Source organism: Nycticebus coucang, chromosome 11 (genome assembly GCF_027406575.1).
Source record: "Nycticebus coucang isolate mNycCou1 chromosome 11, mNycCou1.pri, whole genome shotgun sequence".
NCBI classification, from domain to species: Eukaryota; Metazoa; Chordata; class Mammalia; order Primates; family Lorisidae; genus Nycticebus; species Nycticebus coucang.
The window spans coordinates 63632871-63652940 of record NC_069790.1 but is presented as its reverse complement, the minus strand read 5'-3'; the positions used below and the strand labels follow the sequence as shown (position 1 = coordinate 63652940).

The following is a 20070-nucleotide window of genomic DNA, read 5'->3' as shown; positions in this document are numbered from 1 at the left end:
CTCAGAGTCAATGCTGACCAGTCGCAACTCGGGGACTGTCCACTCCCCTTGAGAAATCACCCAAGGATCCGAACTCCTGGGGGACAGGCCTCCAGACCTCAGTGGGCGGGAGGGGAGCGCCGGGAGGGTTGCGGGAGAAGGATTCCCAAAGTTTTATTCCGTTTTATGCCTGGCAGGAGAACGCCACAGCACCCCAGTAGGGGAGGTAGGTCCAGTTTTTAGAAGGTCTCTCCCGTGGAGTGTAGTGGGAGGGCCTTTAATTTCTGCCCGCTTGTTTAATTGTGGGGCTCTTGAGCCGGTCTCATGGGGGAGGGGGACTCCCGTCCGCTTGGTGGTGGATTTTGTACCTTTTGTTTGCATCCTTGTGATCACAACTTGCCTCAGCGGTGTTGATGTGCGTTCTTCAACCTTCTCTCTTGGTGAGGCTCAAGTCCACCAGGATACTTACTAAATTCCTGTCCCTTAACTCTCCTTCTGGACGGGAGCCTCTGTTGAAAGCTGGCTTCAGTCCGCTATCTTGTCTCCCTCTATCTTCACACTTGTTTAGTAGACTGCTTTAGCACTTCAAAATGTATTATAGACATTGTGTCAATAAATGTGTTTACATAACATAAATGCTTGCACAGTATTTAATTATATTTATTTAATTGGTCTCATATAGGTAGATAATAGGTTCTTAGCAATTTCTCAATTGTACATCATTCTAATATCCTTATACATAAATCTTTTTATACGAGAGAAAGTAAGACTGCTAGGCTAAACTGCAGTAAAAGAGTTGACCATCTCCTTCAACTGACCTAACCTTCATAGACCAAACATGCACCACACATACGTTTCAGTCCAGCAGGCCTATTTCCTTATGTTGACCAGTTTGTTACAGTCCCTTGAATGGTCAATTTACAAAGGTTCTACCATATTTTTAAAGGACATTATTGACACCATAAATGATAGTTTTATTATTTCTTTAGATGTTAATTAATAGTTTGATAGTAAATGATAATTTTATTATTTGTTTAGACTTTTGTTATCTACCTACCTGGTTTAAGTCTTGTCCTCAATTCTGTGGTCCAATATTTTATTGTTTGTAACATTAGTAGCCAAAACCCTATATTTAAAAAAACAGAGTAACTGTTTTGTCTTTCCACAGGAAAGGGATAAAAGTCTAAAGGAAAGCAGTATACAGAAACACTAAAACACATACTAACGAATACTTATTAAATACTTTCTACTAAGTGATTTGAGGACTTACAACAAGCACGCCACAAATGCAAGCGTTAGAGTTACGAAAGCATTTCCACAAAAACTTCATGTTATTCTAATTAACATACTACTTTATAAATAAGCAAGCAAACAACCCCAGAACCTGAATTGTGATCAACTTTACCATCATTTATAGTGAAACAACTAGATTTTACAACACAAAATTAAAGATCCAGCATCATCTATGAAGTTTTTTTTGGGGGGTAGAGAAGTAGGAAAATTTAAGCTGAATCTAGACAACCTTTAGATGTAACATCCAATTTAAAGAAAATTTAGAGACTAGATTAACAGGATAATGGATGCCACAAAGTAGCAGAAGTTGTAATATTCTCACCTACAGAGCTGATATCTTAGTTTTTTCAAATTCAACTAAGGTGAGGAAAAAAGATTGTAGAAGAACTGTTCTAGACTGAAGGGATCTTAAGAGTCAACAACCAAAGGCCCCTGTCAAGCAAGCAAAAAAAAAAAAAATTTTTTTTTTTTTTACTTACTGAAAGTAAGACTCTCTCAGTGACAGTCTTACTATGTCACCCTTGGTAGAGGGCCGTGGCGTCACAGCTCACAACCTCCAACTCTTGGGCTTAAGCAATTCTCTTGCCTCAGCCTCCCTGGTAGCTGGGACTACAGGAGCCTGCCACAATGCCTGGCTATAAGTAAACAAATTTTAAAAAGCCAATTTGAAGATAACTACAGAAATCTTAACATGGATAATGTTATCTTAAACATAACAAAATATTAGACAGTATCTGTTGAGATAATGCTACTGTAGTTATGTAAAAAGTATCTTTTTTTTGAAACAGAGTCTCATTTTGTCACCCTTAGTAGAGTGCCCTGGCATCATAGCTCAAAGCAACCTCAAACTCCTGGGCTTAAGTGATTCTCCTGTGTCAGCCTCCCAAGTAGCTGGGACTACAGGCACCCATGTTAACGCCTGGCTATTTTTTTTTTTTTTTTTTTGTAGAGACAGAGTCTCACTTTATGGCCCTCCGTAGAGTGCCATGGCATCACACAGCTCACAGCAACCTCCAACTCCTGGACTTAAGTGATTCTCTTGCCTCAGCCTCCCAAGTAGCTGGGACTACAGGCGCCCGCCACAGCGCCCAGCTATTTTTTGGTTGCAGTTCAGCCGGGGCCGGGTTTGAACCCTCCACCCTCGGTATATGGGGCCAGCACCTTACCAACTGAGCCACAGGTGCCACCCACGCCTGGCTATTTTTATTTATTTGGTTTTTTTTGGAGATGAAGTCTCGCTCTGGCTCAGGCTGGTCTCGAACCTGTGAGCTCAGGCAATCCACTTGTCTCAGCCTCCCAAGTGCTGGGATTACAAGCATCTTTTTAAAAAGAGATTCATTCTGAGGAAATAAGGGCTGACATGTTATGGTAGCTATAGTCTATAATACCTAAAAGAGTACAAAAATGTTAATTTGGTAAATGTAAATGTTATATGTACCATAAGTATTTTTCCTGTATATGTGAAAATTTGTATAATAAAAACTTTTTGAATTCTTCAAATGTAGAATATTCAAGCCTGAAAACATATTTCTAAATCATTTATATAAATTTAGCATATACATATCCTAGAATAAGACGTAGCCATCAGAACAGGTCAAAGTATTCTATTCTTTTTCTTTTTTAAACAGGGCTTTGCTTTGTTGTTCTAGGTTGGAATGCAATGGCATGATCGCAGCTCATTGCAGCCTCAAACTCCTAGGCTCAAGCTTCCTCCACCTCAGGACTACAGACACACAACCACCACCATATTTTTTTCTTTTTTTAGAGACAGTATCCTGAGGCTGATCTTGAACTCCTTCCCTTAAGCAATCCTCCCACTTCAGCCTCCCAAAGTGCTGGGATTATTGGCATGAGCCACCACACCACTGTTAACACCTATCTTAGGAAGCCTGGCAACTTAAATATGTGCATCTGAAATTAAAGCCAGAAAACTTGGAGTATTTCCAGCAATTATTTAAAATGTATGGGAAACCAGCAGAAATTTACATGTAACTTCTTAAAATTGTAAACTATTGAAATGTTTTGTTATTTTAGAATGGTATATACCAGGATTGTCCAACCTGTGACCAACAAGCCAAATAAAATATGCTGATTTTGTAAGGCCATTTTTTGCTTATCTATGGTATCAGCTATCACAAAAAGTACACATGTACCCTTTTTTATAGCTAATCAGCTTTGTTCCTTTTCTTTCTTTGAGACAGAGTCTCACTGCCGCCCTTGGTAAAGTGCTGTAGTTTCATAGCTCACAGCAATCTCAAACTCCTGGTCTCAAGCAATTCTCTGGTCTCAGGTCTTCCAAGTTGCTGGGACTACAGGCGCCCGCCACAAAGATGGGGTCTCACTCTTGCTCAGGCTGGTCTCCAACTCCTTAGCTCAAGCAATCTGCCCATCTCAGCCTCCCAAAATGCAGGATTACAGTGTGAGCCACTGTGCCCAGGTGCTAATCAGCTTTTGTTAGTGTTTATGTATTTAATGTATGGTTCAAGACAACTCTCATTCTTCAAATGTGCAATAAAGAAAAAAAAAGACACCCTTGGATATACTATTTTAGGAAAATAAGTTATATCAATGGTCTCCTAAAATCATAACACATATCTAATTATAAAGACATCTGAAAAAATGAGTCTCCCTTTCAATTTATCTGAAAAATAACATGGAAAATGCAAAATCAAATGAGAGATTTAGTAGCAGATAAAGAAAAATTGGGGTTTGGTACAGTGGCTCAGTCTGTAATCTAGCACTCTGGGAAGCCGAGGTGGGTAGACTGCCTGAGCTCAGGAGTTCCAGCCCAACCTGAGCAAGAGCAAGACCCTGTCTCTAAAAATAGCTGGGTGTTGGGGTGGAAGCTTGTTGTCCCAGCCACTTGGGAGGCTGAGGTAAGAGGATCGCTTGAGCCCAGGAGTTTGAGGTGGCTGTAAGCTAAGATACCATGGTACTCCAGCAAGAGCAACAAAGACTCTGTCTAAAAAAAAAAAAAAAGAATTGGGAAACGGACAATCTTAGTGGATTGTCTGGAACTCATAATGTATTCTCTCCTACTTTTACCTCCCTGCAGTCTTACCAACCTACTCATTATTTCTTTGTTCTGTGTACCAGACACTGTTCCTTTCCCAGGGAGGTCACAATCTAGTAGGAGACCATTTTAACAAAATACAACAGTACCATCCAAGGGACTGTAACAAACTGGTCAGTATACAGAGGTGGTCAAGATAAGGAACCAGATTCAGCCTATGGTACTGGTACATGAATGTGGCACATGTCCGGTCTATGAAAATTAGGTCAACTTAAGCAGGTGGCCAACGTAGGGAGGTGGTAAGCTATAGAGGATTTACTATATTTTTATTGATACATAATAGATGTACATATTTTGGAGGAACATGTGATAATTTGATAAATAATGTGTAAAAATCTAGGGTAATTAGGATATCCATTACTCTAAATATTTATCTTATTTCATGCTGGTAACATTCACATTATTCTCTTCTAGCTATTAATATTTTGAAATGTACAACAGACTATCGTTAACTATAATTACCTACTTGATCAACTGAACACTAGGTCTAGGTCTTATGTCTTTTAACTGTATATTTGTACCCATTAATCAATGTTTCTTCATATTTCTTCCCTGCTCTCTGGTAACCACGAATCTATTCTATATTTTCACCAGATCCACTTTTTTTAGCTACCACAAACAATAAGAACATGCAATAATTGTCTGTGTCTGGCTTACTTTACTTAACAAATGTCTTCCAGATTCATCCATGTTGTCACAAATTACAGGATTTCATTCTTTTTTAATGGATAGATAGTATTCCATTGTGTATTTATACCACATTTTCTGTATCCATTTATCTGTAAATAGAAACTTAGATTGAGTTCATATTTTGGCTACAGTGAATAATGCTGCCATAAACATGGAATGCAATTATTTCTGACATAGTGATTTTCTTTCATCTGGATACCTACCCTTTAGTGCAGGGATTTCCAACTGGTATGTGGGAGCACACTGGTGTGCTGTGATCTTAGGTGTGCCAGGAAAATTTTTAAAGATCATTAATTGAATTATTTTCAAAACAGATTCAAAGCACAGTAAGTATATTCTTTTTTCACTTTTTTTTATTTTTTTTTTGCAGTTTTTGGCCAGGGCTGGGTTTAAACCCGCCACCTCTGGCATATGGGGCTAGCACCATACCCCTTTGAGCCATGGTGCTGCCCTTTTTTTTACTCTTTTTAAAAATCAATGTAAGTTTAACTATAGGCTCAAGTGTGCTATGAGCTAAAAAAGGTTGAAAAACACTGCTTTAGTAAAATGATGAGATCATATGGTAGTTTTATTTTTAGTTTTTGAGGTATCTCCATACTGTTTTCCATATTGGTTGTACTAATTTGCATTCCCACCAACATTGTCCAAGTATTTCCCTTTCTCCACATCTTTGCCTGCATCTGTTATTCCCTTTTTGATAAAAGCCATTTTAACTGGGGTGAGATCATGTCTCATTATAGCTGAGATTAGCATTTCTCTAATAATTAGTAATGCTGGGAATTTTTTCATATACTGTTAGCCATATATACATCTTCTTTTGAAAAAATCTCTATTTAGGGGCAGCGCCTGTAGCTCAGTAGGTAGGGCACCAGCCCACATACCGAGGGTGGCAGATTCAAACCAGGCCCGGACCAAACTGCAACAAAAAAATGGCTAGGCATTGTGGCAGGCACCTATAGTCCCAGCTACTTGGGAGGCTGAGACAGGAGAATTGCCAGGGCCCAGAAGTTGGAGGTTGCTGTGAGTTGTGTGATGCCATAATACTTTACCAAGGTCGATAAAGTGAGACTCTGTCTCTACAAAAAAAAAAAAAAAGAAGAAAGAAAAATCTCTATTTAGATATTTCGCCCACTTTTTCATAAGGTTATTTTTTGATTGAGTTCATTATACACATATATTCAGGTTATTAACCCTTTTTCTGATGCATACTTTGCATATATTCTCACATTCTGTGGGTCGTCTATTCACTTTGTTTTACAGACACTTTTTTCAGCTTGACGTAACCCCAATTTATCTATTTTTGCTTTTATTGCCTTTGCTTTGGAAGTTTTTTTTTTTTTTTTAGACAGAATCTCATTTTTTTGCCCCTGTAGAGTGCTGCAGCGTCATAGCTCACAGAAACCTCTAATTCTTGGGCTCAAGGGATTCTCTTGCCTCAGCCTCCCAAGTACTGGGACTGTAAACACCTGCCACAATGCCTGACCGTTTTTAGAGGTGAGGGCTTGCTCTAGTTCAGGCTAGTCTCAACCTGTGAGCTCAGGCAATCTATCCACCTCAGCTTCTCAAGTGCTAGAATTACAGGCCTGAGCCACTGCACCCAGCCAGCTTTGGAGGTCTCATAGAGAAAGCCTATGCCTGGGCCAATATCCTGAAGCATTTTCTCATGTTTTCTTCTTCACAATTTCAGGCCTTATATTTGATTTTTGTATATGGTGGGGGGAAAAAAAGAAGGGTTTAGTTTCCTTATCCTGCACAAGGTTATTCAGTTTTCCTAGCACCATTTATTGTCACTTCCCTGTTGCATGATCTTGCACCTTCGTCAAAATGAATCCTATCTTTTTTTTTTTAAATTAAGCAGGCCCAGGCAAGGTTTAAACCTGCTACTTCTGGTGCACAGGGTCCACACTCTAACCACTAAGCTACAGGTGCCCAGGCTTTGTTGTTTCTTTATAATAAAAGCACTCAAATTATTCCCTACTAGCTGTTTTGAATTATATAATCTTGTTGGGGTGGGGAACCAGTAACCTTAAGGCCACATACTGCCTTCTAGGTCCTTAAGGAAAGCCTTTTGGCTGAATCCATATTTTACAAAACAAATCCTGTTATAAGAAGGAATGCAGGAGCCAAAGATGAAGCTTTTCTTGCCTCCTTTAGTGCTTAAAAAAGAACAATCCTGAAATTAGAAGGTCATACTTTTCCTTTTAGCTTTATTAATGCTTGCTTTATATACTTGGGTGCTCTAGTGGTAGGTGTATGACTACATAGTTTTTATATTGATTTTGTCTCTTTGTATAACCTGTGACTGTAGTCACTTATTTGATATTAGTCTATTTGGGGGTGGGGGGTCTAATTGCACGGAGTATTTTCCTCCATGCCTTCACTTTCTGTCTATTTGTGCATTTTTATAGGTGAAGTGAGTATTAAATTACTCAATGTAAAAATTTCTTTATTTTTTATTATTTTTTTATTTTTTGTAGAGACAGAGTTTCACTTTATCGCCCTCGGTAGAGGGCGGTGGCGTCACACAGCTCACAGCAACCTCCAACTCCTGGGCTTAGGCGATTCTCTTGCCTCAGCCTCCCGAGTAGCTGGGACTACAGGCGCCCGCCACAACGCCCGGCTATTTTTTTGTTGCAGTTCAGCCGGGGCTGGGTGTGAACTCGCCACCCTCGGTATATGAGGCTGGCACCCTAACCACTGAACCACAGGCGCCACCCTCAATGTAAAAATTTTAAGTGCACCAATAATGGTAGTGGCCATTTCCGTGGGAAATTTTATAGGATAAATACATAATTTTTGCTTCTGGGGATAAGTACGCAGACAAAATTTACCATGACAGACTTTATTCTGGGTCACAGAACAAGTCTCAAAGAATCACACAAAATATATTCTCTAAGAAAAGATGAAATTAAACTAAAAAAACGATGACAGAAATACCACCGGAAATGGGTCAAAGAAGAAATAAAAAGGTGTTTTAATAATGAAGTGCTGAAAGTTTTCCCTTTGACATTAAGAACATGGGTAAGGTCCAGGTACAATAGGTAGTGCCTATTGTGATCATAATTCCAGGATTGCTTGAAGTCAGGAGTTTGGGGAAAGCCCGGACAATATGGCAAGACATCATCTCTACAAAAAAAAATATAGCCAGGCCTCCGAGCAAGATGGCGGCCGAGTAACAGTCTCTGTACTGTCCCCGTTGGGCACAGTGAGATTGGGGAAGAGAAGACTCCAAGCATGTAAGGCTGGTGGGTTCTGCCCAGAAACTTCCCTTTGGTGACACAGGGAGTCAGCGAGAGACTTCTGGACACCACGAGGACAAACATGGTGGAAAACTGGCAAGTGGTAGGTGCAGCTTGTTTGGTTGGAGGCTGCCCACAGGTGTAACCATAGCAACAGGGAGACTACAAGCAGGAAAAGCCTTACCTATGGGCTGCTTTGGTTTTTTTGGACTTGAGCACTGGATAGAACTGCCTTAGGAAATCTTGGGCAGGGGTGTGCTGACCACTTTGGGTGTTGCCTGGGGCCCCCGGACTCAGCGGCCAAGACAGAAAGGAGCTAATATCATTCACCTGTGGGCTGCCTGCACAGCCACTGAGGGGGAGCTGCCCCTCCGGGTTGCAGCATGGGGATCAGATGGAAGACCTTAGGAAAGTAATCTAGTAACTGAGCTGTCCAAAGGCAGAGACTGAGACACTGGGGAAGGGTGAAGATCTAAGTGTTTGGCAGATTACAGCCTTGGCCCTCAGGCATAGAGTGAGAACGGTTTTGGCGCACAGGATAAGCAGGTAGCCATGCCAGGAGACACCCCAGCTATAAGTGCTTTCCTTGGAAAGCTTCTGCTTAGCCAAGGTTCACAGTTTGGAGTGTCTTTAAACGGTCTGAGGAGACATTTTGGCTCCCAAACATGCAGGGTCTGAGAAATCAGCAGAGGCCTCCAGTCTCCATCTTGTACAGCTGCATCAACATTGTGATTAACATCTCATACCTCAGAAGATCACCTGTTGCCCCAGACAATATTCAGCAAGATATACTGTTTGGTTTTTGTTTTTGTTTTTTTTCCTTTTTCTTAATTTCCCAGCACTCTGGGAGCCTAAGGCCGGTGGATTGCCTGAGCTCAGGAGTTTAAGACCAGCCTGAGCCAGACTGAGACCCATCTCTAAAAATAGCTGATTGTTGTGGCAGGCACCTGTAGTCCCAGCTACTTGGGAGGCTGAGGCAAACTTGTCATGTAAACATAGAACTAGTGAGATTTTAGCAAAGTTGTTAGATATAAAAAAATTAGTATGACAAATTAAACTGCATTTTGTACAGTAGCAACACACTGAAAATAAAATTTAAAATCAATAGCATTTACAGTATTGTGGAAGAATTTCATGTACACTGGCAATAAAGTTCATGAAAGATTCTCAAGACATCCATAGAGGAAAATATAACATTTCACTGATTTAAAGACTTTAATAAATGAAGAAATATGATATTTCATTGCTGTAAATGAATGCTATAAAGACATCACTTTATCCAAATTGGTCTGTGAATTCAAAGGAATCACAACCATGACTCTGCTGAACTATAGGCTACCGTAAGTGTTCAGAGCATGTTTGAGGTAAGCTAGACTACTAAGTTATAACACTAAGAAGATTAGTCATACTAAATGCATTTTAACCCATCTATAATTTATGATGGGTTAATTGGAAAGTAACCCAAATGTAAACTAAAAATTATTTGTATGGAAAATGCAGAAAACAGCAAAATGGCAGATGTAAATTCTACTTCATTAAATATAAACACCACAATTAAAAGGCAGAGATTGGCAAAAGCACTTAAAAAAACCACACATGATCAAACTATACCCTCTCTACTAGAGACATTTTAGATTCAAAGATATAAATGGGATGAAAATAAAAGAATGAAATAACAGTAATAATAATAACATAGGTAAATGTAAAATATATATATTAAGGTTAGAAACTGTACTTTTACTTTTTGGTTAGTAACCACTCTTCTTTTTCTTTTTTTATTGTTGGGGATTCATTGAGGGTATAATAAGCCAGGTTACACTGATTGCATTTGTTAGGTAAAGTCCCTCTTGCAATCATGTCTTGCCCCCAAAAGGTGTGGCACACACCAAGGCCCCACCCCTCCCTCCTTCCCTCTCTCTGCTCTTCCTTTCTCCACGCCTCCCTCCTTCTTTCTCTCTCGCTCTCCCCTTCCCCCACCCCCACCATGACCTTAATTGTCATTAACTGTCCTCATATCAAAATTGAGTACATAGGATTCATGCTTCTCCATTCTTGTGATGCTTTACTAAGAATAATATCTTCCACTTCCATCCAGGTTAATACGAAGGAGAAAGTCTCCATTTTTTTTAATGGCTGAATAGTATTCCATGGTATACATATACCACAGCTTGTTAATCCATTCCTGGGTTGGTGGGCATTTAGACTGTTTCCACATTTTGGCAACAATTCCATATATCAATGGGCAAGAGACATGAATAGAACTTTCTCTAAAGAAGACAGACGAATGGCTAACAAACATAAGAAAAAATGTTCATCATCCCTATCTATTAGAGAAATGGAATTCAAAACCACCCTGAGATACCGTCTAACCCCAGTGAGAATGGCTCACATCACAAAATCTCAAAACTGCAGATGCTAGCATGGATGTGGAGAGGAGGTAACACTTTTACACTGCTGGTGGGACTGCAAACTAGTACAACCTTTTTGGAAGGAAGTATGGAGAAACCTCAAAGCACTCAAGCTAGACCTCCCATTTGATCCTGCAATCCCATTACTGGGCATCTACCCAGAAGGATAAAAATCCTTTTATCATAAGGACACTTGTACTAGACTGTTTATAACTACTCTTTTTTTATACACACAATTACATAAAATAATAAATCTACATTGATTACTATTATTTATAACAATAATTTAAAATAATAATAAATCATTTATGATAAAAGAGAGATGGGAGCTATCCAGGCTCAAAATTTTTGTGTACTATTGTTAGTTGGGGGGGAGGGGGGCAGTGTAAACAGGTAGGAAGAAAATGGCTAAGTGTGGACAGCAGGAACTCAATTGTACCTAGGAACCAAATTGCTGTTAGCCCCTGCTCTCAAGTGGGAACATATTCAGTAAGAGGTCCTAGTGACCTTTAACTGACTCATTGTTATCTTATTAGCATAGCATGGGTGGAGCTTTCCTGAAGGATTGTGGAGAAAACTTTTTTGTATAGTAAGGAAAACTGTTTTGTAACTAAATTGTTATTTAATCTGTTAAATACCCCCAACGTGTCAATTACCCCAAACAGCAAGAAATGACAACCAATCCTGCCCAGGAAAAATGAAGGACAAACCAATGAGCATATAAAAGGCAGTGTGTGCTCAGATTTTGAAGTCTTTCTCCACTCATGGAGACTAACCTGTTCTTCTCTTTCTGGAACGTATTTTCACTTTGTGTCATTTTTGTGTAGCTTCCTTCTTCACTTTCACTTCGTATAGCTTCGTTCTTTTTCCTGTAATAAATTGTGTGGAATTGCTCTATGTCTCTGATCACTGCATCACCAGCTCGACTCAGTATCAGTATTCATTCTTAACAGTAGGAACTGGGGGATCTGGTAGTATGCAGATAAATGTAATACTATGGAAAATTGACTGGTAGTATTTTGGGCTTTTGTTTGTTTTTTATTTTATTGAGACGGAGTTTCACTTTGTCACCTTAGGTAGAGTGCCATGCAGTCATAGATCACAGCAACCTCAAACTCCTGGGCTCAAGTGATTTTCCTTGCCTCAGCCTCCCCCATCTGGTGGGACTACAGGTGCCCACAACAATGCCCGGCTATTTTTTTTTTTTTTTTAGAAACAGGGTCTCACTTTTGCTCAGGCTTGTCTCAAACCCATAAATTCAGGTAATCTACCCACCTCAGCTTCCCAGAGTGCTAGGATTACAGGAATGAGATACCGCGCCTGGCCCCCCAGTAGTATTTTGAACTAAATTGTTATAAATTAAATGTTAATTATAATCCCCAGGACTGAGAAAATAATTAAGATACATATTGTAAAACAAAGAATAAGGGAATCAAAATGGTACACTAGAAAACACCTAACACAAAATAGGGTGATAACTGAGGAAGGACTTGATAAACAAAAAAGATATGACACATATAAAACAAACTAAAAAATGGCAAACTCCTCTGTTATTAGTAATTTCATTAGTTAGAAATAGACTAATCTCTCCAATTAAGAGAGACAGTCTGGAAGAATGAATTTTGAAAAGTACTAAACTATAAGTTGTCTATAAGAGACTCATTTTAGAACCAAAGACACAAACTAGTTCTAGGCTGGGCAACAGAGGGAGTCCCTATCTTAAAAAACCCAAAAAACCAAAAAAAAAAACCATAAAAATAAAACACCCCAAAATATATGAGACACATGTAACTGGAGATAAAGCTCAAGAATAGCTGGAAATTTCAACATCTCCCTTTCAATAATGAATAGAACTATCTAAAACATAAATGAGGAATTAGAAGTCTTGAACAACGCTATTAGCCAATAAGATCTATCTGATGCATATTAAATGAATATGCCACTGAACAACAGTGAAATATACGTTCTTCTCAAGTGAACAGGAATATTCTCTAAGACAGATCATCTGTTAGGCCAGAAAACAATTTTCAACAGGGGAGGGGAGAGAGAATGAAGTAAATTAAAAATATATATATAAATAATATACATATATTTTACTTCAAAAAATAATTTTAAAAGAAAATAAATTTTCAAAAACTAAAATATAGGGCAGCACCTGTGGCTCAAAGGAGTAAGGCGGGTTCAAACCCGGCCCCGGCCAAAAACTGCAAAAACTAAAATATAAAGTATCTTTTCTCACCAAAATAGAAAACTTAAAATCAATAATAGAAAAAAATTTGGAAAATTCACAAATATGTGGAATTAAACAATATACTCTTAAACAGCTAATGGATCAAAGAAGAAATTACAATGGAATTAGAAAATTCCTTGAGGAAAAGTAAAATGAAAACAAAACATACCAAAACTTAAGAGAGAGAGTAAAGCAGTATTTAGAGGGAATTTTATAGCTGTAAAAGCCTACTTTAAAAAATAAGAAAGAACTCAAATAACCTGTCTCTCTATAAAACTAGTAAAGTGACAAACTAAATAAATCCAAAACAAGTACAAAAAAAGAAATGCTACAGATCAAAATGAGGATGAACAAAAGAGTATAGAAAAACTAGGGAGAATTAACACAACCAAAGTTATTTATATTTTTTAAAAATCAACAAAATTGACAACCTTTTAGCTATACAGTCAAGAAAAGACGGAAGACTCAAATTACTGAGATCAAAAACAACTGTAGAACATTACTAACAGCCTTACATAACCATGCCCATAAATTAGATAACCTAGATAAAATGGACAAATCACTAGAATCACACAACCTCAAACTGTAAAAACTGACTCAAAAAAATAGAAAATATTAATAGACTGGGATTAAGTAAAAGAATTCAGTCAGTAATCAAAAAATTCCCAAGAAAAGGCGGCTCCTGTGGCTCAGTCGGTAAGGCGCCGGCCCCATATACTGAGGGTGGCGGGTTCAAACCCGGCCCCGGCTGAACTGCAAACCAAAAAATAGCTGGGCATTGTGGTGGGCGCCTATAGTCCCAGCTACTTGGGAGGCTGAGGCAAGAGAATCGCTTCAGCCCAGGAGTTGGAGGTTGCTGTGAGCTGTGTGATGCCATGGCACTCTACCAAGGGCGATAAAGTGAGACTGTCTCTACAAAAAAAAAAAAAAATTCCCAAGAAAGAATGCCCAGGACCAAACACCATCACAAGTACATTCTATCAACATTTAAGAAAGAATTAACACCAGTCTCAAACTCTTTCCATAAATAGAAAGCAGGACACTTCCTAATTCATTCTATAAAGCAGATAGTACAGTATTACCCTGATAACATCACATGAAAACTGGAGACCAGTATCTCTCATGTATAGAAATATAAAAATTCTCAACAAAATACTAGTATACTGAATAAAACTCTATATTAAAACAAATATGACCAAGTAAGATATACCCCAGGAATGCAAGGGTGGTTCAGCATATGAAAATCAATGAAATACATTATATTAATTAATGAAGGGAAAAAAGCCATATGATGAACTTAACCGATGAGGAAAAAACATTTGACAAAATCCAACACCTTTTCCTAATACGAATAAAACTGGAAACACACAATGAATGAAGTACAAAAAAAGAAAACGTCATCAACCTGATGTAGAGCATCTATGAAAAAACCAAAGAGGATCAACCATAGTTAATCAAAAAAGATTAAAAGTTTTGCCCGTAAGATCAGACAAATAAATTTATACATTCTCTCACCATTTCCATACAACATTATTTTCCTGGTTCTAGTTAAGGCCATTAGGCAATAAAAGTAACAAAAGGCATCCAGATTTTAAAGAAAAGTAAAATTCTCTTTATTAATAGATGACATGATTTTATATCTATAAAATTCTAAAGAACTCACCAAAATCTACTTATACTAATAAATTCAGCATGGTTGCAGGATACAAGGTCAATAAAAAATAATCAGTCGCATTTCTATATACTGGCAATGAACAATCTGAAAATGAAATTAAGAAAACAATTCTACTTACAAAAGCAGCAACAATAATATGTAGCATTAAATGTAACCAAGGGGGGTGTAAGATTTCTACAATGAAAACTACAAAACACTGTTCAAATTAAAGATGATCCAGATAAACAAAGACATCCTATATTCACAAATTGAAACATGTTGTTAACATGGTAATACTAGAAATTCAATGCAAATGCTACTGAATTTCTAACTACATTTTTGCAGAAATGAACAAACTGATCCTAAAATTCATATGGAATTTTAAGAGACCCTGAATGGCCAAAAAAATCCTGAAAAAGATAAAAATATCTGTGGTACTCGGACTTTCCGATTTCAAAGTATACTATTATAAAAAAGCTAAGGTAATTAGAGCAGTGTAGTACTACCCCAAGGACACATATATAGATCAATGAAACAGAATCGAAAGTCCAGAAACAACCCCACACATCTACGGTCAATTGATTTTCAACAAGGTTTTGACTATTCCATGAGAAAAACTAGAGTCTTTAGAACAAACAGTGTTGGGACAACCGGATAGCCACATGCAGAACAATGAAGTTGGACTGCATACCAAAAATTAACTCTAAATGAGCCAAACACTTAAATAAGAGTTCAAACTATAAAATTCTTATAAGAGTAAATCTGTATGACCTTGAATTTGTAAATAGTTTCCTAGATATGACACCAAAGTATAAAAATCAAAAAGAAAAAATAAACTGAATTTTATCAAAATAAAAATTTTTGCGTATCAAAGGACATTCTCAAAAATTGAAAAAGACATAGAACAAGAGAAAAATTTTGCAAATCATATATCTGATAAGGTTCTAGTATCCAAAATATATAAAGAATACTTATAATTCTTAACTAAGTGACACAAAAAAATGGGCAAAGGACTTCTTTGAATATTCCAAGATGTGGTAATGGCCAATAAGCACATGAAGAGATGCTGAACATCAGTACTCATTAGGGAAATGAGAATCAAAACCACAAAGAGATACCACTTCACACCTAAGTAGGATGGCTATAATTAAAAAAGGAAAGGTAAACAAACTCAAAAGAACATGTATTGACAAGGGATGTGAAGAAATTGGAGCTCTTTTACATTGCTACTAATAATGCAAAATGGTATAGCTATGTGGAAAATAGTTTGGCAGCATCACAAAATGTTAAATACAAAATGACCCAGCAATTGTACTCCTATGTGTGAAGGTTAAGTATAAAATGGCTAATTTCCTTAAGTTTGACAGCTGATATCGTGGACATTTCACTTTGACACTTTTTTTTTTTGCAGTTTTTGGCCAGGGCTGGGTTTGAACCCACCACCTCCCGCATATGGGGCCAGCGCCCCACTCCTTTGAGCCACAGGCACCGTCCAACTTTGACACTTTTTTTATTATGAAGGCACACATTTTTTCAAACACATTTTGGCTTCTGATTATCTGTCAACATTTTTTAGAGCAATTTTTATAAAACTATGATTGAGTCAAAAATTTGTGTCATTTTTAATATGAGTTCCATCATGGAACCAAGGGAGCGCTGACAGCTCAAAATATCAATGAAGTGTTTGGGAAGGATATAGCTAATGAATGTACACTGATGTTTGAGAAGTTCCGTTCTGGTGATTTTAATCTTCAAAATAAGCCACATGGGTAATCTGAGACCAAGGTGATAATGATGAGCTGAAAGCTATAGTGGAAGTGAATCTACCTCAGTCTATGTGTGAATTAGCAAGGTTTGAGGTCACTATTCCAACAATATTGGACCATTTAAAACAAATCAGTAAGGTAAAGAAGCTGAATAGATGGGTTCCACATGAATTAAAAGAGCATCAGAAGAGAAACTATCTGGAAGCCTGCCTTTCTTTGCTGTCACAACATACAGGTGAACCATTTCTATGCTGTATTGTTACATGTGATGAAATATGGCTTCTTTTTGACAATCACAGTGTTTGGAACAATGGTTGCATAAAGCCGAAGTACCAAAACACAGTCCAAAAGCAAATATTCATCAGAAAAAGCTTATAGTGTCTAGTATTCCAGCACTGGTATTACCCACCACAGCTTCATGAAACCTGGTCAATCAATTATAGTGGATGTCTACTGCAACTAACTAGATGAAATGACAAGGATGCTTGAGATTAAGAGGCAGATATTGGTCAAGGGAGACAGGCCATTCCTCTTGCAAGACAATACTGTCCCACAAACAATGTGGCTCAAGCTGGACTTGGAAACTATCATCCACTGTATTCACCAGACCTTGCACCTGACTACCATCTCTTCCATGCTTTGGACCACTTCTTGCAAGGAAAAATATTCAATTCTCAACAAACTGTGGATAATGCCTTTCATGATTTCACTGCTACTTGCTTTCCAGGATTCTTTTCTGCTGGCAAAATCAAGCTACCGTTATGATGGCAAAACAGCAGTTGGTAGTTTAGGTGCCTACTCTGATTAATTGTACTGCTTCTTGTAGGAGACATAATAAACTAAACTTTTGATTCAAAATCGGACATTTCAAACTTGGTGACCCAATGTATACTCAAGAAAACTGAAAACATCATAGTCTTAACAAAAACTTGAATACAAATGTTAAGAGTACTATTATGCATACTAGCCAAATCCAGAAAGAAACCAAATGTTTATCAACTGATGAATGCATAAACAAAATATATAACCCTATTAAGACAGTTTTAATCAGACATAAAAAAGAATGAAGAACAGATACATACATACTACAACATGGATAGATGAATCTTGAAAACAGCATACTAAATAAAAGCCAGACACTAAAATCCCACATATTCCATGACCGTATTCATATGAAATGTCCAGAATAGGCAAATCCATAAAGAAATAAAGCAGAATACTAGTTTCAAGAAGAAGTGGGAATTGAGTGTTTAATAGATCCAAAGTTTCTTTTCCCTGTGTAGATGTTCTAGAATTAGATAGTGGTGATGGCTGCGTTAACATTGCCAATGTATGGTAAGTTACTGAAGTGTGCACTTCAAAATGATTAAAATAGTGAAGTTTACATTATGTCAATTTTACCTCAATAAAAAAAAAAAAAACCTGAATACTCAGCTCATACCTAGCAAGTGGAAGGATGTGTGAAGTAGGACTCTCATACATTGATGGTGGGAGATTTTAAAAGTTCAGTAGTTTCTCATACTTTTAAAAAAAATTCAGTCACTATATGATTCAGTAATTCCAAATGAAATAAAAATTTATGTCCAAAGAAAGACTTCTATACACATGTTCATAGCAGCATTATTTATAACAGACCAAAACTAGAAACAACTCAAATGTCTTATCATAGGCGCATGAATAAAAAATGGTATACACACGACAGAATACTAGTTGGCAATAAACAACTGCCCTCCCCATTCCTTTCTTCTTCAATGTGTTTTCTTTCATCTGAAGGACTCTTTTCAAGTACATTTTCAAGATCTACTTCAAGATAAACCTCATTCTTTTACCAATAGCCCTGATTATTGACATGATAGGTAAGGCAGTTTCTAGCTTTAATGGAGATAGATACATGTCCAAGCCCTCCTTCCTACTAAAAGAGTTAGGTTCTGATATTTTTCAAAACTAACTTGGGGTGATAGATTAGAAAACTGTTAACTATCCAGAAGACCATATTTTCTGCTTATTCATAGCTTGGAAGTGTCACCTACAGTGCAGTAAAAGGTGAGCATAGGGTGTAACTATTTTTGTTACTGGCCTTCATTATATTAAGTAAAAAACATAAGTTATCATCTTTCATTAGAACATAAAATGGACTTCCATTTTTACTTTCTTCAATAGAAAAACCTGCTTAAATTTTTTTCCATGTCTTCCAAATCTTCCAAAGATCTAATCTTCCCTTCCTATCACTGATAAAGTTTTTGAAACTTAATACTCAACCTGTCTCAACTTCAAACCCCCTGTTTTTATTATTATACTAACCTTCCCCTTCAACTCAATTCTCATTAAAGAAGCTAATGATATTTTTAATACCAAAATCTTTGGTCTGGTTTTCAAGTATTAGCCTTTAACTATTCTTTTGAGAATGGAGGAGCAGTGCAGAGTTCACCAGATAGATAGCAATTTCTAAACTCTTGCACCAGGTGCTGTACTAATTAAGTTTTCAGATATGTTCCATTTAATCTTCTGAGAAGCATTTATTAAATCTGAGATTCAAAATTACCCAAAACATATATTTAGCAAACCCCATATAATTTGATTGTTCACAATTCTGTGACTTTTGATGATAAATTTGTTCCCAGTTCTCTTCCAACTCTGCATCTTCTCCAATTTTTACTATTTCATCATCCGATGCTCATTGTCTTTATTTCACCTGTTCTCCTTGGCAATTACATTTTCTCCTATGGCTTTAACGAAAATCTACCTTAGTATTTCTCAACCTTTCAAATGCTTTTTAAAACATAAGAATTTTGAGCTCTTTCTGTAGGTTACATTTTGAAAACAGATTTGTTCCCCAAACAGAAATTATAATACTGAACGTTTGTTCAAACTAGACCTCCCCTCAAGATCTGTTAACCTCGTGCATCACCCTAAGACTGAGATCGGTCTGTATGACTCTCTCAAATCGATCTGTATTTCTTTTTCCCACTCAGCTGCTCCTAGACACCTTTCTTGAGTTATAAACTATCATAATAAACATAGTTCCATTATTGTCCTAGGCCCTTCAACGTGAACTTGTTTAAAACAAAACTCATTTCCATTATCAAACATGATCCATTTCTGTGCTCTCCATTTTAGCTAGCAATGCCACAATCCACACTTGTTTATGCTTCCAGGTACCTATTTGCAAAATTGGTAATATTGACACACTCTGATTCCCTGAGTTTCTAGGTAAAAAATCAAGCATTTACATGAGTGCCTGGGCCCGGAGCTAGGAATGTTAAATAGTACAAAATGTAATCCTCTTTCTACTTAAGAAATTTACACGCAGAAACATACCCAAACCAATTTTTTGTAAGGCATTTTCCCATTTACAAAATTAAAATATTTCACAAGCATTTTAATTTTTATCATAATCCCAGTATCATCGTCGTTTTACATGAGATTTTAACCACTTTTTTTAAATCACTGAAATAAACTTACACACAATTGAAACGAAAACCGGTCTGAATACAATTAAGGTCAACAGAGCAGCTCACAAAGCCAAGTACCGAAGGTCTCAAGGCGACCTGAACGTCTTTTGGGGTGGCGGTGCGACACTACGGTCAAGGCCCTCGCTCCGACGTCCCTCTGCGGCCTGTCCTGGGCTGGCTGGATCAAGGGTGACTACGGGAAAACCTCGCTCTGCGACCTGAGGCTGAGTCCGTGTTCGGCCGCGGCCGCCACCCCTCCAGCCTCCCAGACGTCAGACCCGTGGAA

General features: G+C 37.6%; 1 protein-coding gene across 11 annotated transcripts in view; it reads right to left on the bottom strand.

Moving 5' to 3' along the window:
• SLC25A40 (solute carrier family 25 member 40) overlaps positions 1–20070 on the bottom strand; it is a 68852-nt gene that overhangs the window by 48580 nt on the left and 202 nt on the right. For 2 of the 11 annotated variants that reach the window (XM_053609026.1, XM_053609027.1), the window contains exons 2-5: positions 11459–11551; positions 5003–5124; positions 1037–1105; positions 348–562 (exon numbers count right to left, since the gene is read on the bottom strand). The exons of 1 other annotated variant lie outside the window; for it this stretch is intronic. The gene's annotated coding sequence lies outside the window, so the exon portion shown is untranslated. Of the gene's footprint in view, positions 1–347; positions 563–1036; positions 1106–1594; positions 1614–1751; positions 1908–5002; positions 5125–11458; positions 11552–19794; positions 20068–20070 lie in introns of those variants that run through there. 8 more of the 11 variants (XM_053609020.1, XM_053609022.1, XM_053609025.1 and 5 more) reach the window with 6 other exon arrangements.